We start from the raw sequence: 18,997 nt of genomic DNA, 5'->3' as shown, positions 1-18,997 counted from the left end.
AAGATAAAGCAATGCAGTTCAACACATACAACAACAGAGTTACACATGGAACAAACAAAACATACAGTCAATAATACAGTAGAACAAAAGAAAACAAAGTCTATATACAGTGAGTGCAAATGAGGTAAGTTAAGGAAATAAATAGGCCATGGTGGCGAAGTAATTATAATATAGCAATTAAACACTGGAGTGGTAGATCGGCAGAAGATGAATGTGCAGGTAGAGATACTGGGGTGCAAAGGAGCACAATAAATGAATAAATACCAATATGGGGATGAGGTAGGTAGATAGATGGGCTGTTTACAGATGGGCTATGTACAGGTGCAGTGAGCTGTTCTGACAGCTAGTGAGGGAGATGTGAGTCTCCAGCTTCAGAAATGTTTGCAATTTGTTCCAGTCATGGGCAGCAGAGAACTGGAAGGAAAGACGACCAAAGGAGGAATTGGCTTTGGGGGTGACCAGAGAGATTTACCTGCTGGAGCGTGTGCTGCTATGGTGACCAGTGAGCTGAGATAAGGCGGGGCTTTACCTAGCAGAGACTTGTAGATAACCTGTAGCCAGTGGGTTTGGCACGAGTATGAAGCGAGGGCCAACCAACAAGAGCGTACAGGTCGCAATGGTGGGTAGTGTATGGGGCTTTGGTGACAAAACGGATGGCACTGATCGACTGGTCAGAGATGTTGTCTGGACTCCACTCTGTGATTCTGGGACAGTATGAGAACAGGCAGGTTGTAGCATGCTCTACTTGTCAAGAGTAATATTACATCTGCTCCTAATACTGCAGTCTGGCACACTGTTGTTCCCTGGGGGAAGAAGATACATACCAATCTCCACGTAGTACTGATTCAATTGGAACTACTCATTCAATTCAACTCCAAAATAAACTAAATTAAAATGATGCTGACACCATTTAAAATATAATTTCCACCTCCAGAAATAACTCCAATGATTTACATTTACATTACATTTAAGTCAATTAGCAGACGCTCTTATCCAGAGCGACTTACAAATTGGTGCATTCACCTTATGACATCCATAATATATTGGTAAAATTCTTTGTTAAAGATTAATTGACATATTTCGACCATGTATATAGCCTGTGCATGGTCCAGATGATCAGGTATGCTATTAGCAAGAACCATGATCTCCTGTAGCCTAACTGATGCAGCATAGTAGCTATAAATAAAGAGGCTGAAGCATGGGGTTGTCTATCTGTATTCATCCTAATGGGCTAATCATTAGCTAGACCCCAAATTTGATATTTTAACTAACTAGCATCCTAATGATGAATTTATGTCCCCCCAAAAAACATGCATAAACACAGTGAATATTAGGTAGGTCTACCTGTTAGGGTAATAGGTCCACTGCCTGTACTTCTCACAGAAACCACTGAATGTCACCATTTCCCTCCCCAACACTTTCCCTGGTTGCCATTACTCTTGCTCAACGAAAACTGTCACCTGTCTCATCACAATGTCTTTTTAAGTCACTCCCCCAAACATTTTTGGGAGGTAAGGGTGGCGTTTTACCCCATGTTACCCTCTAATTGACCCGTGTTACATTTAGCCCCACTCTCCCCTTGCGGGCGGTTTTAAAATAGTATTTTTTTCCAGCAGCGCTGTCACAGCCAACACTCACAGCCAATTGCAAGTGGTGACGTGCTTAAATGACGCTGCTAAAAACTCCGGGTTTAAAATGGTGCAGTTCGCGCATATTTAGGAGTTGAGAAATAACGTAGTGGAAAGCTGGGAAATTCCACTCTTTAACAAAGGCCATCGAAACGTCTGTTTTCTCCGCGATTGCATGAATTGTTGTGCATCGACTGCTTGTCAGAATGCAGGTTTCCCTTCCTTTGGAACTCGTAACTTTAAATGCGCCTCGAGAGGAATATTTCTCTGACATAGAACACACAACAAGACAACTAGGGAGTGGTGTAAAGTACTTAAGTAAAAATACTTTAAAGCACTACTTTAAGTAGTACTTCACAATTTATAATTTTGACAACTTTTAATTCACTACATTCCTAAAGAAATGTATGTACATTTTATTCCCATACATTTTCCCTAACAACCAAATATTGCTCCCAGCGTTGATCAAAGGTCAGAACGCTTATACTCCCGATCTGAGTGCATTTTAATAGTACCTGCCTTCTGTCCAAACGAGTTGAATCATTAGGTTCGCCTGCGCCAAACGGATTTGCCTCCCGGATTTGTCTGTTGGCAGCACATTCATCTCTCTCTCAAACGGCTCTCCGCCCTCTCGCAGCCCAGGCGGAGGGCCTGAGGTGTGTGCGCCGACCGGATTTGCCTCCCGGATTTGTCTGTTGGCAGCACATTCATCTCTCTCTCTAACGGCTCTCCGCCCTCTCGCAGCCCAGGCGGAGGGCCTGAGGTGTGAAACGAACGACCCCAGCTCGGAGTCGGTTCAAGGAGGCAACTAGAGGCGCTGCCGACAGTGTTTGTAAGATGCTTGGAAAAAATACAATTTTAAAACCGCCCGCAACTTCTGCGGTGTCTACAGACATCCCACAAACAAACAAAAGTCGACTCTTGGAGCTTGAGAGTGCACAACTGGTAAATAGTAGCTTATAGATATGCCAGTCAGTCAGGTGGCCAGCTGCACCTGTGTGAAGCTTGACACAATGAGGATTAGCCACAATAGTGGAATTTGGGCTAGATAAGGTTGGAATGTTGTTATGCTGTAATATAACTTACAAATAAGTACAATAATTAATACGTTTTACAATAAACAAACAAATTGTTCAAATCCCACTGTGGATTTATTAGACAGGATAATTGCATTGGGGTCATACATACGGTATATGCACTGTATAGCCTTACCTGTGGAGTGTGCACCCATTAAATGGGGTATTAGCCTACTCGGTGACAACTATGTAGAGTTTACACAAATATTAGCGTCTTAGCTCACTGTGAAATTAGTCATATTAGCTCAGTCTGCCTGCCTGCCAGCCTGTTTGTCTGTCTGCCTGTCTGTCCATCTGTCGGCCTGTATGCGGGAGGGCGAGGGGAGAGAGATGAGAGGAGTGGGAGGCAGAGAATGGAGGGGGGAGAGAGAGAAAAGAGGGAGAGTGAGGGAGGTGGAGAAAGGGGGAAGGAGGGATGGGAAAAGAGGGTGAGGAGAGGGAGAAAGGGGGGAGAGAGGGGGAAGGAGGGATGGGGAAAGAAGGGGAGGAGAGAGATGAGAGGAGGGGGAGGCAGGGGAAAAGAATGGAAGGGCAGGAGGGAGAGAGAAGGGAGAGGGGAGAGAGAGTCAACAGCCATACAAGAGGTGTGAGAGGGGAGGGAGAGTGAGAGAGGGGAGGGGGAGGCAGGGATAGAAGGAGGGAGAGAGAATGGAGGGTGTGAAGGGAGAGAGAAGGGGGAGAGTGTGAAGGAGGGATGGGGAGAGAGGAAGGAAGGGGGAGAGTGAGAGAGGGATGGAGGGTGAGAGAAGATGAGGTAGAGAGAGACAGACATACATAAACAGGACAAAAAAAGTACCTTTATTTAACTAGGCAAGTCAGTTAAGAACAAAATCTTATTTTCAATGACAGCCTAGGAACAGTGGGTTAACTGCCTGTTCAGGGGCAGAACGACAGATTTGTACCTTGTCAGCATGGGGATTCGAACTTGCAACCTTTCGGTTACTAGTCCAACGCTCTAACCACTAGGCTACCCTGTGACATCTTTTCCCATTGACTGCAATGTATTGAGGAAAACAATTGACCTTTTTGCTAAAACATGTCAGGATGACATTTTCCTCTGATATCATGTTACCCTATTGAACCATTGACAACTTTTTACATTCCTTTCTTTTTTTTGTGACCAAGTTTTTTATTTTATTTTTTATTTTCTTGTTTGAGGGTGGGGAGCTAAAGGCACAACACACACATTAAAATCTAATTTTTAAAAAAGGCATTTAAATTTTCCAATCTGCAACTAGATGAGCCTCTGATGCCCGAGGCGTCCTTCAGTCGGTGTTGCCCGTCTCCTGGTTCTGGTTTTTTGTTTTGTTTACATGTTCTGGTGTCTCTCTGGGCTTTCCCCTGCCTTCTCCGTCCGTTTATTACTGATGCCTGAGTGGGTCTGGAAAGAGTAAGGTCGTGTTCATTAGGGCACACAACGGAAAACATTTTAATTTATTTCGCTATGGAAATTGGGTGTTTCTTATCGGACAAGTCCCTCCCTGTTTCAGTCTGTATTCTTCCATTTTCCAGACAGAGTAACTGCAGTGAAGGCATGGAGGACTGGAGCAGGAGGAGAGGGGATGGGGGGACGGGGGAGTCCAGACAGAGTAACTGCAGTGCTCCCATTCCTCACGTTTCACTCAACAAGGGGAAGGCAGTTCTCTCTTACATGGGTGGAACGTTGTTAAAGGCTGGAGCGAAATGCAGCTTTAAATAAATGAAAAGGCATGTTGGAGGAGCCTTTCTGTCGTACTCAGCCTATATGTACTACCCAAGAGTATTGGCTGGATGCACTAAGGAGTGGTAATGCTGCTCTCTGTCTCTGTCTCTCTGTCTCTGTCTCTCTCTGTCTCAGTCTCTCTGTCTCTGTCTCAGTCTCTCTGTCTCTGTCTCAGTCTCTCTGTCTCAGTCTCTCTGTCTCTGTCTCTCTGTCTCTCTGTCTCTGTCTCAGTCTCTCTGTCTCTGTCTCTCTGTCTCTGTCTCTGTCTCTCTGTCTCTGTCTCTGTCTCTGTCTCTGTCTGTCTCTCTGTCTGTCCTGTCTGTCAGTGTGTGTGTACAACTGGACTTTTCCTCTGATCCCTTTTACTCTCTCTTATCTCTCTCTATACACTTGGCTTTGCATCGGTCCTCATCTCTGTACTCTTTTCTTCATCAGGTGTTGAACGTCTTATGAAATGTGATTTTAGTTTGATAGGGTTTCCTTTAAATAACTTGTATTCATATGATTCTGCCATTCTTCTCTGCAGATCCTCTCAAGCTCTGTCAGGTTGGATGGGGATCGTCGCTGCACAGCTACTTTCAGGTCTCTTCAGAGATGTTAGATCGGGTTCAAGTCCAGGCTCTGACTGGGCCACTCAAGGACATTCAGATACTTGTCTCAAAGCCACTCCTGCGTTATCTTAGCTGTGTGCTTAGGGTCATTGTCCTGTTGGAAGGTGAACCTTCGCCCCAGTCTGAGGTCCTGAGTGCTCTAGAGCAGGTTTTCATCAAGGATTTCTCTGTACTTTGCTCCGTTCATCTTTCCCTCGATCCTGACTAGTCTCCCAGTCCCTGCCGCTGAAAAACATCCCCACAGCATGATGCTGCCACCACCATGCTTCACCATAGGGATGGTGCCAGGTGTCCTCCAGATGTGACACTTGGCATTCAGGCCAAAGAGTCTTGGTTTCAACAGACCAGAGAATCTTGTTTCTCATGGTCTGAGAGTCCTTTAGGTGCCTTTTGGCAAACTCCATGTGGGCTATTATGTACCTTTTACTGAGGAGTGGCTTCCATCTGGCCACTCTACCATAAAGACCTGATTGGTGGGTACGGTTTCGGGAAACATAAGGATCATATCTTTCACATTAGCAAAATGTTAAATTACTTAAATTACTACACATAGGGTTAGTGGGGTTAGGGTTAGTGGGGTTAGTGTACCAACACAGCGATAACTCCATGTTTACATCACTTGTTTAAGGAAGACACAGGCAGCCATCAGTGCTAATTAGCTATCTAGCATGCTCTGAACATGTGTGTGCCAGCCAACTGGAGGCACACACAGTATATGAATCTGTGCCAAACTGCTACAGTTGGTTTAATATATTTTTACTTTAAAGATTATTTTGAAATCATCACTTTCGAAAACCAGTTTGAAAACGATGATTATTGACATTTCTAAACGTTATAAAACACACCGTCTGAATTGTAGTTCAAAATCATCTTTAAAGTATAAATATATTACACCAACTGTAGCCGTGGGCGGATGTCACCGCTGAAAACACTACATACGGAGAAGAAAGGTTTTCGCGAGCTAAAGTGATCTAGATCAGCACTCGTAGTATTGAGTATGGCAGGTAGCCTAGTGGTTAGAGTGAAATGTTGCAAGATCGAATCCCCGAGTTGACAAGGTAAAAAAAAAAATCTGTCGTTTTGCTACTGAACGAGGCAGTGTTCGTAGGCCATCATTGTAAATAATCATTTGTTCTTAACCTAGTTAAATAAAATACCTTCTAAACATGGGTGGGTAAAATGATAGTTATAGTGAATAAATGAAATTATAGTGAATAACTGAAATGATAGTGAATAACCCAAAAACCAGTATTTCCCTGGGTTAGTCATTTGCGGAGAAGGCTCCGAAGGCAAAAAAAATACGCATGGAATTCATGATCTGCCATAATGAAAAAAGAAGCTTCCCTGGTGGCGCAGAGGATGAAAGACCTGGCTTGGGACCAAACATTGCAGGTTTAAACCCTATGTACAGATAGTCAATATATGAAGTGTAAAGGAAAATATGTTTTTTGTTTGTAGGATTAAATGCTGTCCAAATGTCCATCGTGTTTTGGGAACAATCTCGTCGTCATGTCCACATATTCCCACAACCGAATGAAACAACATTCTGGGAACCTTTTAAAGACTGACAACATGTGTTCTGGAAACGTTCTTGTAAAGTCAGGTGAATGTTTTTTTTTTGCACCCTAAAAGAAACTGGATCTTTTTTTTTGTGTTTTGGGAACATATATTTTGTGATGTCCCCACATTGTTCTCACCAAACTGTTCCAAAAACATAATGAAACATGTTAGGAACCTTTTAAAGAACTGAGCTAAATGTGTTCTTAAGAATGTTCTTGCAATAACAGACAAATGTTCTATACAAACAATCTATAATCATCACCATGACTGGGCAGTTTTTTGTCTAATGAGAACATTTGCCCATACCTAACAAATGTTCTAGACATGTTCAATAGGCTCAGCTCACCATGGTAACAACAGAAAACTGAAGGAGGCAGTTAAATATATATATTTATTTATTTTGCCATGTTGGCAAGACATTAGTGACATGATGTATTCTGGTAGGTCTACTTCTCCCAACACATTATGGTAGGCCTACTTCTCCCAACACATTATGGTAGGCCTACTTCTCCCAACACATTATGGTAGGCCTACTTCTCCCAACACATTATGGTAGGCCTACTTCTCCCAACACATTATGGTAGGCCTACTTCTCCCAACACATTATGGTTGGCCTACTTCTCCCAACACATTATGGTAGGCCTACTTCTCCCAACCCATTATGGTTGGCCTACTTCTCCCAACACATTATGGTAGGCCTACTTCTCCCAACACATTATGGTTGGCCTACTTCTCCCAACACATTATGGTAGGCCTACTTCTCCCAACACATTATGGTAGGCCTACTTCTCCCAACCCATTATGGTAGGCCTACTTCTCCCAACACATTATGGTAGGCCTACTTCTCCCAACACATTATGGTAGGCCTACTTCTCCCAACCCATTATGGTAGGTCTACTTCTCCCAACACATTATGGTAGGCCTACTTCTCCCAACACATTATGGTAGGCCTACTTCTCCCAACACATTATGGTAGGCCTACTTCTCCCAACACATTATGGTAGGCCTACTTCTCCCAACACATTATGGTAGGCCTACTTCTCCCAACCCATTATGGTAGGCCTACTTCTCCCAACCCATTATGGTAGGCCTACTTCTCCCAACACATTATGGTAGGCCTACTTCTCCCAACACATTATGGTAGGCCTACTTCTCCCAACCCATTATGGTAGGTCTACTTCTCCCAACACATTATGGTAGGCCTACTTCTCCCAACACATTATGGTAGGTCTACTTCTCCCAACCCATTATGGTAGGCCTACTTCTCCCAACACATTATGGTAGGCCTACTTCTCCCAACCCATTATGGTAGGCCTACTTCTCCCAACCCATTATGGTAGGCCTACTTCTCCCAACACATTATGGTAGGCCTACTTCTCCCAACACATTATGGTAGGCCTACTTCTCCCAACACATTATGGTTGGCCTACTTCTCCCAACACATTATGGTAGGCCTACTTCTCCCAACACATTATGGTAGGTCTACTTCTCCCAACACATTATGGCAGGCCTACTTCTCCCAACACATTCTGGTAGGTCTACTTCTCCCAACCCATTATGGTAGGCCTACTTCTCCCAACACATTCTGGTAGGCCTACTTCTCTCAACACATTATGGTAGGCCTACTTCTCCCAACACATTATGGTTGCTTATTTAGTATAATTAATTAATTGTAAATGTATCTCTGCCACATCAAACATGGTTATGATGATAGACATCAGATTTTGATTAGAAGAGAAAAGACTAAAAATAACTGCTGATGTGCTGCTGTGAATAGCGTGTGGTGACTGACCTCTCAATATCTATTTTGTCATTTGTCAGTGTGTGTGGCGACTGACCTCTTTGGATGTCTACTCTATGTCAAAAGGCAGTCTTCAGCACTATAAAAGTGATAAATAACAACACGAACCCCAGTGAGAGAAAAACAACAACATTGGAGACTGGGCTCTGGATTTGTATTGGCTGAGAGTGAAATGTGCGTCAGCTTGTTGTCACTGCGTGGAGAGATCACACTGAATAGATGATTAACCAGATCCCAGGGGAAGGAGAAGGAGCAGACCGGTCCCTCTCACTTTCACGATGCGGGGCATGCAGGAGAGTATGTGGGTCCTACCTCTGGTTCTACTGGGGCTGTTAAAGCCCTGGGCTGCAGGCTACTCACTCAGTCAGGTAATTTCCCTTCTGTAAATGGATTCATATATTATATAGCCTAGTGATATTACGATTGACACATAATTTCATTTGAAAAATATGGTTGGGAGAACTAAATTGCTACATAGGCTAATATATTACAGGTGGCACTTTGTTTTTATCGTTTTGGTGTAGTCAGTTATGATTCTGTTTATTTCACAATCCAGTGGTTGCTGTTAAATTTATTATTTCTATCGGGGGACTAAACATTGACTTATCCTTGGAGCGTCACGCGAACCATTACGCAAAACTCGGCTGTTATCTTACTATCATTGGAAGTGACACGTCGTTGGAATGGATGTTTCCAGAAAACCACTGGCCACCTGAGAATCGTAAAAAAAAAAAAAAACACCATCCGACAGATACAATTAGGGCTGACCCTGTTTAGTCGACTAGTTGATTATTTGGTCAATAAACTGTTGGCCGACTGAGATTTTTTTGTTGTTGTCAAGCAGTCGCAATTTATTTTATTTTTCATGGCACATGAGATACCTTTCCTGACAGATTTGCGACTGTCTCAGCGGACTAATCCATTGCGTATGGAACAGTCCGTGAAGCACGCGTGCCGCGAGACTATTTGTCTTGGTAGCCAAGTAATTTGATAAAATTGATCAAATAAGTGAAATTGCATTCGTTTCTCAATTGCATTGCTTTTCCATAAGTGACTACTGCTTTGGACCTGACACCGTTTGTGAGAGTATTCCTTAGGCCTACAGTAAGCCTGTGTGTGAAAATAATTGTCCTTGGGTATAATTTAAAATGTTGAGTCAATAAGGTGAGTGTTTCAGTATGATATGATATGTTAGATAAAGGAATAACGACAGACACCAATGTCAGTTTCAATAGCCTTGTTTGTGCATTGTACGAAAGGCTACAACTGGAGTCCGGGGAACAGTCCGGCTAGTCGATTACCTATCAACTAGACTCCGTAACAGTGAGTGCGGCTAAGATGCACAAGGCACGTCTCTCTCCAGAGTGCGCTCTCTCCCGCCATTTCACTCGCATTCATTGTTTCATAACTTAATTGTGTGAATCTACAATGTTTGTTTGGTTACGTAATTTATCCAATATACACTACATGACCAAAAGTATGTGGACACCTGCTCGTCGAACATCTAATTCAAATATCGTGGGCATTAAAATGGTATTGGTCCCCCCTTTGCTGCTATAACAGCCTCCACTCTTCTGGGAAGGCTTTCCGCTTGATGCTGGAACATTACTGGTGGGACTTGCTTCCATTCAGCCACAAGCATTAGTGAGGTTGGGCACTGATGTTGGGCGATTAGGCCTGGCTAGCAGTCACCGTTCCAATTCATCACACAAGTGTTTGATGGTGTTGAGGTCATGTCTCTGTGCAGGCCAGTCAAGTTCTTCCACACTGATCTCAGCAATCCATTTCTGTATGGACCAAGCTTTGTGCACGGGGCATTGTCATGCTGAAACAGGAAAGGGCCTTCCCCAAACTGTTGCCACAAAGTTGGAAGCACAGAATCGTCTAGAATGTGATTGTATGTTGTAGCGTAAAGACTTCCCTTCACTGGAACTAAGGGGCCAAACCATGGAAAACAGCCCCAGACATGATTCATCCACCAAACTTTACAGTTGGCACTATGCATTTGGGTAGGTAGCGTTCTCCTGGCATCCGCCAAACCCAGATTCATCCGTCGGACTGCCAGATGGTGAAGCGTGATTCATCACTCCAGTCAGAGAACCCGTTTCCACTGCTCTGGAGTCCAAAGAACGGTACCTTTCTGGCAGCTTGTGTGGACTACCACTTTGCGGCTGAGCCGTTGTTGCTCCTAGACGTTTCCACTTCACAATAACAGCACTTACAGTTGACCTGGACAGCTCTAGCAGGGCAGAAATTTGACAAACGGACTTGTTGGAAAGGTGGCATTGTATGATGGTGCCACATTCAAAGTCACTGAGCTCTTCAGTAAGTCCATTTTACTGCCAATGTTTGTCTATGGAGATTGCACGGGTGTGGCTGAAATATTAGAATCCACTAATTTGAAGGGGTGTCCACATACTTCTGTTTATATATATATATATATATATAGCGTACAGTCCTTTACCATTCTCATTGTGGACACTTTTGAGCTCACAACCTACAGTGCCTTGCAAAAGTATTCATCCCCTTGGCGTTTTTCCTATTTTGTTGCATTACAACTTGTAATTTAAATTGATTTTTATTTGGATTTCATGTAATGGACATACACAAAATAGTACAAATTGGTGAAGTGAAATGAAAAAAAATGAGAAAAAATAGAAAAAGTGGGAGTATGTATTAGGAAATATGTATTCACCCCCTTTGCTATGAAGCCCCTAAATAAGATCTCATGCAAACAATTACCTTCAGAAGTCACATAATTAGTTAAATAAAGTTCACCTGTGTGCAATCTAAGTGCCACATGATATGTCACATGATCTCAGTATATATACACCTGTTCTGAAAGGCCCCAGAGTCTGCAACACCACTAAGCAAGGGGCACCACTAAGCAAGCGAGACTATGAACACCAAGGAGCTCAAACAGGTCAGGGAAAAAGTTGTGGATAAGTACAGATCAGGGTTGGGTTATAAAAAAATAACCAAAACTTTGAACATCCCACGGAGCACCATTAAATCCATTATTAAAAAATGGAAAGAATATGGCACCACAACAAACCTGCCAAAAGAGGGCCGCCCACCAAAACTCACGGACCAGGCAAGGAGGGCATTAATCAGAGAGGCAACAAAGAGACTAAAGATAACCCAGAAGGAGCTGCAAAGCTCCACAGCGGAGATTGGAGTATCTGTCCGTAGGACCACTTTAAGCCGTACACTCCACAGCTGGGCTTTACGGAAGAGTGGCCAGAAAAAAATAAGCAGACATGTTTGGTGTTCGCCAAAAGGCATGTTGGAGACTCCCCAAACATATGAAAGAAGGTACTCTGGTCAGATTTTGTTTTTTGGCCATCAAGGAAAATACTATGTCTGGCGCAAACTCAACACCTCTCATCACCCCAAGAACACCATCCCTACAGTGAAGCATGATGGTGGCAGCATCATGCTGTGAGGATGTTTTTCATTGGCAGGGATTGGGACACCATGTGTAGGGCTGGTGCCATGTACCCCGGTATGGTTCTCAATCAGAGGCAGGTGTCGTTAGTTGTCTCTGATTGAGAATCATACTTAGGTAGCCTTTTCCCACATGTGTTTCGTGGGTGATATATTTTCCGTTTCAGTGTTTGCACCATTCGGGACTGTTTCGGTTTTCATTTTGTTTCTCTTGTTCTTTTTGTATTCTGTATTCATTCTCATTAAATTACATTATGGATACATACCACGTCGCATTTTGGTCCTCCGATCCTTCCTACTCCTCCTCCTCAGAAGAGGAAGAATAAAGCCGTTACAGAGGGCAACTTTGAGGGCCCAGAATAGTTAATACAATGTTGCAAGTTCGATAGCCTAGCTCAAGCCAGACCCAGTTGATAGTTGATACAATGTTTCAAGTTCATTGCAGGAGTAGAGAGATAAATGCAGTTGAAGAAAATGAACAAACCCCCATGCTTAGCCAGTGTGATTTATAGGATATATTTTCTACTTGCAATATTTTTATTTGTTGGCTTTATGTAGGCTAATTTTACCTAGTTGGCAATAGAACAGATACGTTATTATAATTTAAATTAAATTGTTCCACGAAAATGTGCACATGAACATCATAACTGGTTTGGTAGAAATGGTAAGATAAATTGGTCATTCCACATGAAAAAGGTTGCCAACCCCTAGTGTAGCCTATTACCCGCACCTTCAGGATCTTATTGACAGGCCAGCAGCAGCGGGAGGAGGGGGCGGGTGGGGGGGGGGGGGTTGTGAACACCTTTTTCTTCTTCTGGTTATCTTGATCTCTGGCTCCCTCTTGAGTCATTTATGTCTTTATTATTTCATCCAACGTGCTGAAAGCGCGTGTCATTCGGTCAAGTGTCTGCAGGTTTTCGGTCTTCCCTTGCGGTTGATTGATGAATTAAGGTCACTGATTAGTAAGGAAATCACCTGGTTGTCTAAGTCTTAATTGAAGGGAAAAAACAAAAACCAGCAGACACTAGGCTCTCCATGGAATGAGTTTGACATCCCCTGGTTTAAAGCATCAGACAAGCTCAGTGCATATATAATACAACACATAGGGTGTGTGTGTGTATATATATATATATATATATATATATATATATGATAAAATCTATTGGTCGAAAGAACAGACGACACCCGGGTGACCAAGATGTATTTTAGTCGAGGCCAACCCCAGACAGATAAATACACATTATTCATTATGTAAAGAAAGTAGAATACTAGTGGTTACATTCTTGGTTAATTCGGAGGCACAGATATCACTATTGGATGTCATTGATTAGTTTAGATTTTTGTTGAAGATTGAAAACTGGTTCTATGTGTTTTGACCTATTTTCCAAAGACGAACAGCTGATAGCACCACAAGAACGTATATGCATAAATAAACACACTTCAGGGAAAATGGCTATACAGCAGAGAATATGCATAACCCGTTTAAATGTGTGTGTGTGTGTGTGTGTGTGTGTGTGTGTGTGTGTGTGTGTGTGTGTGTGTGTGTGTGTGTGTGTGTTGATCATCAGGTGTGTGACCCATCTAAAGATGGCACGATCTATAACTACAAAGCTAAGACACTGGATGGGAGTCGTTCAGTCTCCCTCAGTGAGTACACGGGGAAGACCGTCCTCTTCGTCAACGTAGCCACTTACTGAGGACTCACCTTCCAGTACCTGGGTAAGACTGTCTGGTTTAAGACTAACATTATAACAGTAGCCTAACAGTGGAGTTATCAAGCTGCAGTAGGCTAACAGTGGAGTTAGCAGAATACAGTAGGCTAACAGTGGAGTTGGCTAACTGCAGTAGGCTAACAGTGGAGTTAGCAGAATACAGTAGGCTAACAGTGGAGTTAGCAAGCTGCAGTAGGCTAACAGTGGAGTTAGCAGAATGCAGTAGGCTAACAGTGGAGTTAGCAGAATGCATTCTGCTAACTCCACTGTTAGCCTACTGCAGTTAGCTAACTCCACTGTTAGCGTACTGCAGTTAGCTAACTCCACTGTTAGCCTAGTAACTGTTAGCCTAGTAGTTAGCCTACTAACTCAAGGCTTCACAGTAGACTGGCCCCACGCCTATAGTCTTGGGCGGTATACCGTTTATACCGGGGAATTTCAAAATACCAGGCTGTATGATTTCCAATACCGACGTGCGTGCTACGCCACTGCTTATAACTAAGAGATAGAATAAATATAATCATAGATATCATCTAATCCTATTATATCCAGGTCAGGGCTCCAGCTATCCATCTGCTTTGCTAACCTACTCGCTAAGTGACTCGATGTCACGATCAAGCTTCTTGATTATTATAGCAGACATTCAATCCCCTCCTGGATCAAGATGCCTGTTGCCTATAAATAGTTTTTTTTTTAATAGCACCGCTTGTGTGCAAATTCAATACTACCGTATACCCTGGTATGGTACAGGAAACAGGAACATCTGGATTCTGCCCAACCTTACCCACACTTCGTTTAATCTTCGTTTAATCCCCAAGTCCATACATAGACTAACAGGCTTGACTGACTGAGGCTAGATTCAATCCGATCAAGCGTTAACCGGCGATAGCTGTCACCCGCATAGCTGAAGTTTTGGCTGTGTTGGAGGTGGGAACTGCTTTGGAGCTGTCAGATCGGTGAGCTGCTGCTCTTGTAATCATTGTCAGGAAGCCACACCCAGAAGGAGGAAGTGTACAGGCTATATAGAAATAATGACATTCTAATTGAAAAATCATTAAACGAAATCATGAGGATTTCTATCAGCCTAATGGAGGTGCAGATTACATCTCACATTCCAGTGTTGGAGATTGTAAACAAAGGCTGTTAATGCGACTCCATGCGGCCAATGGCAATGTCCGCTTTAGGTATAATGCCGGGAGCCGCTTGTGGATTTGACAGAGCTTCAACTCACGACACATTTCAAAAACAACCGCAATGCAGATGTCGGTTCTGATCCTAGGAATGGAGCCCCTAGAGTGCTCTGCAACAAAGACAAAGGCTAGTCCATGTGTGACCAGAACAGGGGAACTGTAGTATATGCCCTACTTTAATGTACATTGTTTAGAAATCCAGATTTATGACCTCAAGTTACCCAAAGGGGTTTATCGGATTGATCTCGTTGTTGTGTCATCTTTCTATTATAAAACCTTTCATCCAGCTGTGTGTGTGTGTGTGTGTGTGTGTGTGTGTGTGTGTGTGTGTGTGTGTGTGTGTGTGTGTGTGTGTGTGTGTGTGTGTGTGTGTGTGTGTGTGTGTGTGTGTGTGTCATCTAATCAGAGTTGAATGCACTACACGAGGAGATGAAGGATTATGGGTTTACCATTCTCGGGTTCCCCTCCAATCAGTTTGGAAAACAGGAGCCAGGAGAAAATCATGAGATTCTGGCCACTCTAAAGTAAGTATTGTTTGTCTCAAATACCCTTTAACAATTGAACAGTCATTAAAATACATATAAAGTGGTCTAATGTATATGATATACTGTACATTACCAATGTTTTTATTATGAAGGTGAAATAAACCTGAAACTAATGCAAGTGTCTTTGCATGCCAACAAAGGCAAATCCTCTGTCAATCAACAGAGCTTCATTTAGTTTGGGAAGAACATCCCAGGATTGGGAGATCAGTTTCTGAGATGCGATATACAGATCCCTAAAGTATAGCTCGCTCTGAGAATAAGCAACATTCCTATGGTATCTGGTCCCTCTAGCCCACCTTAGACTCTACCCCTGGCCAGCTTAAACCCCATGTTCACCAGACTGTTAACCCTGGTTTCACCAGTGTCTGCCTTCAGTATATTTTGGTTTATAACCTGGGTTGTTAACCTCTAGTAAAAGCAGAGATTGTATGTTTAAGAAGCTTAACAGTGTTGTGGTTTGTGTTCGTGTCACATAGTCTGTCTATCTAGGGCAGTAGCTTAGTGAGTTTGGCACCCATTAAAAAGGTCCTTTAAGTTCTCAAAAGCTATGGGCCCTGGTCAGAACCATATGGGCCCTGGTCAAAAGTAGGGGACTATATAGGGAATAGAGTACAATTTGGGAGGCAGCCCAGTGATAAGTGTATCTCTCTCTCTCCTTGGGTTCCAGGCATGTCCGACCAGGAAATGGATTTGTTCCAAACTTCCTGCTATTCCAGAGGGGGGATGTGAACGGAGACACAGAACAAGGAGTCTACACTTTCCTTAAAGTAAGCAAGTGTTTAGAGAAAGTGTTCAGGAAACACACTCAATATTCCCAGGTTTTCCAGAAATCCCAAAACCTTCAACCAAGAACTTCTGGAAAACTTCAACATTGGAAAGTTATCAGAAACAAGTTGACTGATTGTTGTCATCCTAGTGTACAGTGGAGTCAATAACACTTTGTGGACTATTTACCTGGTCAGATTCCCACTATAATCCTGATACCCACTATAATCCTGACTGAATTATTGGACAGATACTGTGGCTGTGACAGCTGGCAAAATCAACCCTGTAACAGAAACAGAACTGGGTTACACAGAGATAATTATACCGTAACATTCACTGTGTCTATTGGGTACAGACATTGTTTTTAATAGGTCTAACAGTAAAGACATGTCATTTAATGGTACAAATGTATTACATTTTTTAATTGTGGCATGAACACAACCAGTCATGATGTTTTCAATTCAATTCAATTCAATTCAATTCAAGGGCTTTATTGGCATGGGAAACATGTGTTAACATTGCCAAAGCAAGTGAGGTAGACAACATACATCTTTTCATCTGATTGTCAAATAAACCACTTCAAAAAGTAGGCTACCTCCGGCTGCTCACGTTTGTCCACTCCAAATAATCCCAGCATCCAAACTTTGCACTGTGCACGCGCCATTTACTGAATGGAAAGAGACGTCTGTTACAAACAGGGTCATTTCTATTTCGTATTCCTCCCAAGGCAGCAGCTACTCTTCCTGGGGTTTATTATGGATCCCCATGAGTTCCTGCCAAGGCAGCAGCTACTCTTCCTGGGGTCTATCATGGATCCCCATTAGTTCCTGTCAAAGCAGCAGCTACTCTTCCTGGGGTTTAATTATGGATCCCCATTAGTTCCTCCCAAGGCAGCAGCTACTCTTCCTGGGGTTTATCATGGATCACCATTAGTTCCTGTCAAGGCAGCAGCTACTCTTCCTGGGGTCTATTATGGATCCCCATGAGTTCCTCCAAGGCAGCAGCTACTCTTCCTGGGGTCTATTATGGATCCCCATGAGTTCCTGCCAAGGCAGCAGCTACTCTTCCTGGGGTCTATCATGGATCCCCATTAGTTCCTGTCAAGGCAGCAGCTACTCTTCCTGGGGTCTATTATGGATCCCCATGAGTTCCTGCCAAGGCAGCAGCTACTCTTCCTGTTGTCCAGCAACATTAAAGCAGTTATATACAGTTTAAAATATTACATGCCATTACATTTCATAACATTTTACCCAACACATTTAGTGTGTTCCCTCAGGCCTCTACTCTACAACAACATATCTACAATACAACACCCATGTGCACATGTGTGTAGAGTGTCTTATGTGTGTGTCTCTTCACAGTCCCTGCTGTTTCATAAGGGGTATTTTGTCATTTTTTAAATCTAATTTTACCGCTTGCATCAGTTAGCTGATGTGGAATAGAGTTCCATGTAGTCATGGCTCTATGTAGTACTGTGTGCCTCCCATAGTCTGTTCTGGACTTGGAGATTGTGAATATATCTTTGGTGGCATGTCTTGTGGGGTATGAATGGGTGTCTGAGCTGTGTGCTTGTTTAAACAGACAGCTTGGTGCATTCAGCTTGTCAACACTTCTTACAAATACAAGTAATGATGAAGTCAATCTCTCCTCCACGAGAGATTGACATACATATTATTAATGTTAGCTCTATGTGTACATTTAAAGGGCCAGCTGTGTTGCCCTTTTTCGAGAAAACTAGAGCCTGTAGGACCTGGCTTGTTGATAGTTCTGTTAAGAAAGTAGAGAAGTGCTTTATTATGGACAGACAACTGTAATGACATTCAGCAGGTGTCATTAGGCCTACAACACTGGCTCTATTCATGGTTGCCAAGGGAGACCATGCTTAACCAAAAATGTGAACAAGAAAAACGCGTCAGAGCGAAACAGCACCCATTTGTCCCAGTATTTTTAGCCCATGTATCTCATGAACTCTGGACAAAAAGAGTATAACTTGGGATCCTTCCTGTAGCTCTCATCCTTCTGATAGGACAACATAACCTGCCCAACGGTAGTTCTAACCCTGTCTTCTAGAACTGTTCTAACCCTTTAACCATGTCTTCTAGAACTTTTCTAACCCTATAACCCTGTCTTCTAGAACTGTTCTAACCCTATAACCCTGTATTCTAGAACTGTTCTAACCCTATAACCCTGTCTTCTAGAACTCCTGCCCGCCAGTAGGGGACAGCTTTGAGAACCCCACCAACAGGCTGTTCTGGGAGCCCCTGAAGATCAACGACATCAAGTGGAACTTTGAGAAGTTCCTGGTCGGACCGGATGGGAAGCCCGTGATGAGGTGGTTCCCCCGGGTCCCAGTGTCTGAGGTTCGGGAGGACATCCTCAAATACTTCCGTCAACTCTTCTCCCAGTCCACCCAGCAGAACATTGACTAAGATTTTATGTGCCTGTAGATTTTAAATTCCTGTATTGAAATTCAGCCTACAGATTTATTAGATTCACCTTTTTAGATACATGAAAACACAGTGGACTGGTGTCCAGGGTCCAGATTACACCTCTTTCTGGACTAAAAAGCACTTTCAATGGAAATTCTTCAATGAGTATGCTGTCATTTTTTTCCAAGAGTAGGCTTAATCTGGATCAAGTGTAGAATAGAACCTCATTCAACTGATTTGTAGAAGAAAATGTTAATCAATTCAAATGAACGGCTGGCTGTGGTGGTAGTGGGTAATGGGTCGCTGGTCGTAGAGGAGGTGGCATGTTGTATGAAGGTGAGGCTTGAAAACAGCGCATCTGTGGTGCCAAACCTGAGTTCTAGGGTCCAGGCCAGTCCTTCAGTGCATTCAGGCTGGGCCTGGTAACCCTGGGAGCCATGTTACCTCCTGGTCCTGCCACCCAGTGCTGCTGCCTGACTAATTCATGTCAATAAATCACGTCAGTATAACATGGTGCCAAGTTCTTCCTGT

At 43.2% G+C, this 18,997-nt stretch overlaps 1 pseudogene across 1 annotated transcript; it reads left to right on the top strand.

Moving 5' to 3' along the window:
• Window positions 1-8,578: 8,578 nt before the first annotated feature.
• Window positions 8,579-18,975, top strand: LOC118372835 (glutathione peroxidase 3-like; annotated as a pseudogene). The gene is made up of 5 exons (XR_004823295.2): window positions 8,579-8,746; window positions 13,394-13,544; window positions 15,134-15,251; window positions 15,940-16,039; window positions 18,236-18,975. The product of XR_004823295.2 is annotated as a glutathione peroxidase 3-like (transcript).
• The last annotated feature ends 22 nt before the right edge of the window (window positions 18,976-18,997 follow it).

Source organism: Oncorhynchus keta, chromosome 30 (genome assembly GCF_023373465.1).
Source record: "Oncorhynchus keta strain PuntledgeMale-10-30-2019 chromosome 30, Oket_V2, whole genome shotgun sequence".
NCBI lineage: Eukaryota > Metazoa > Chordata > Actinopteri > Salmoniformes > Salmonidae > Oncorhynchus > Oncorhynchus keta.
Note: the sequence above shows the minus strand (reverse complement) of the source record. Positions and strands in the feature narration are given on the sequence as shown.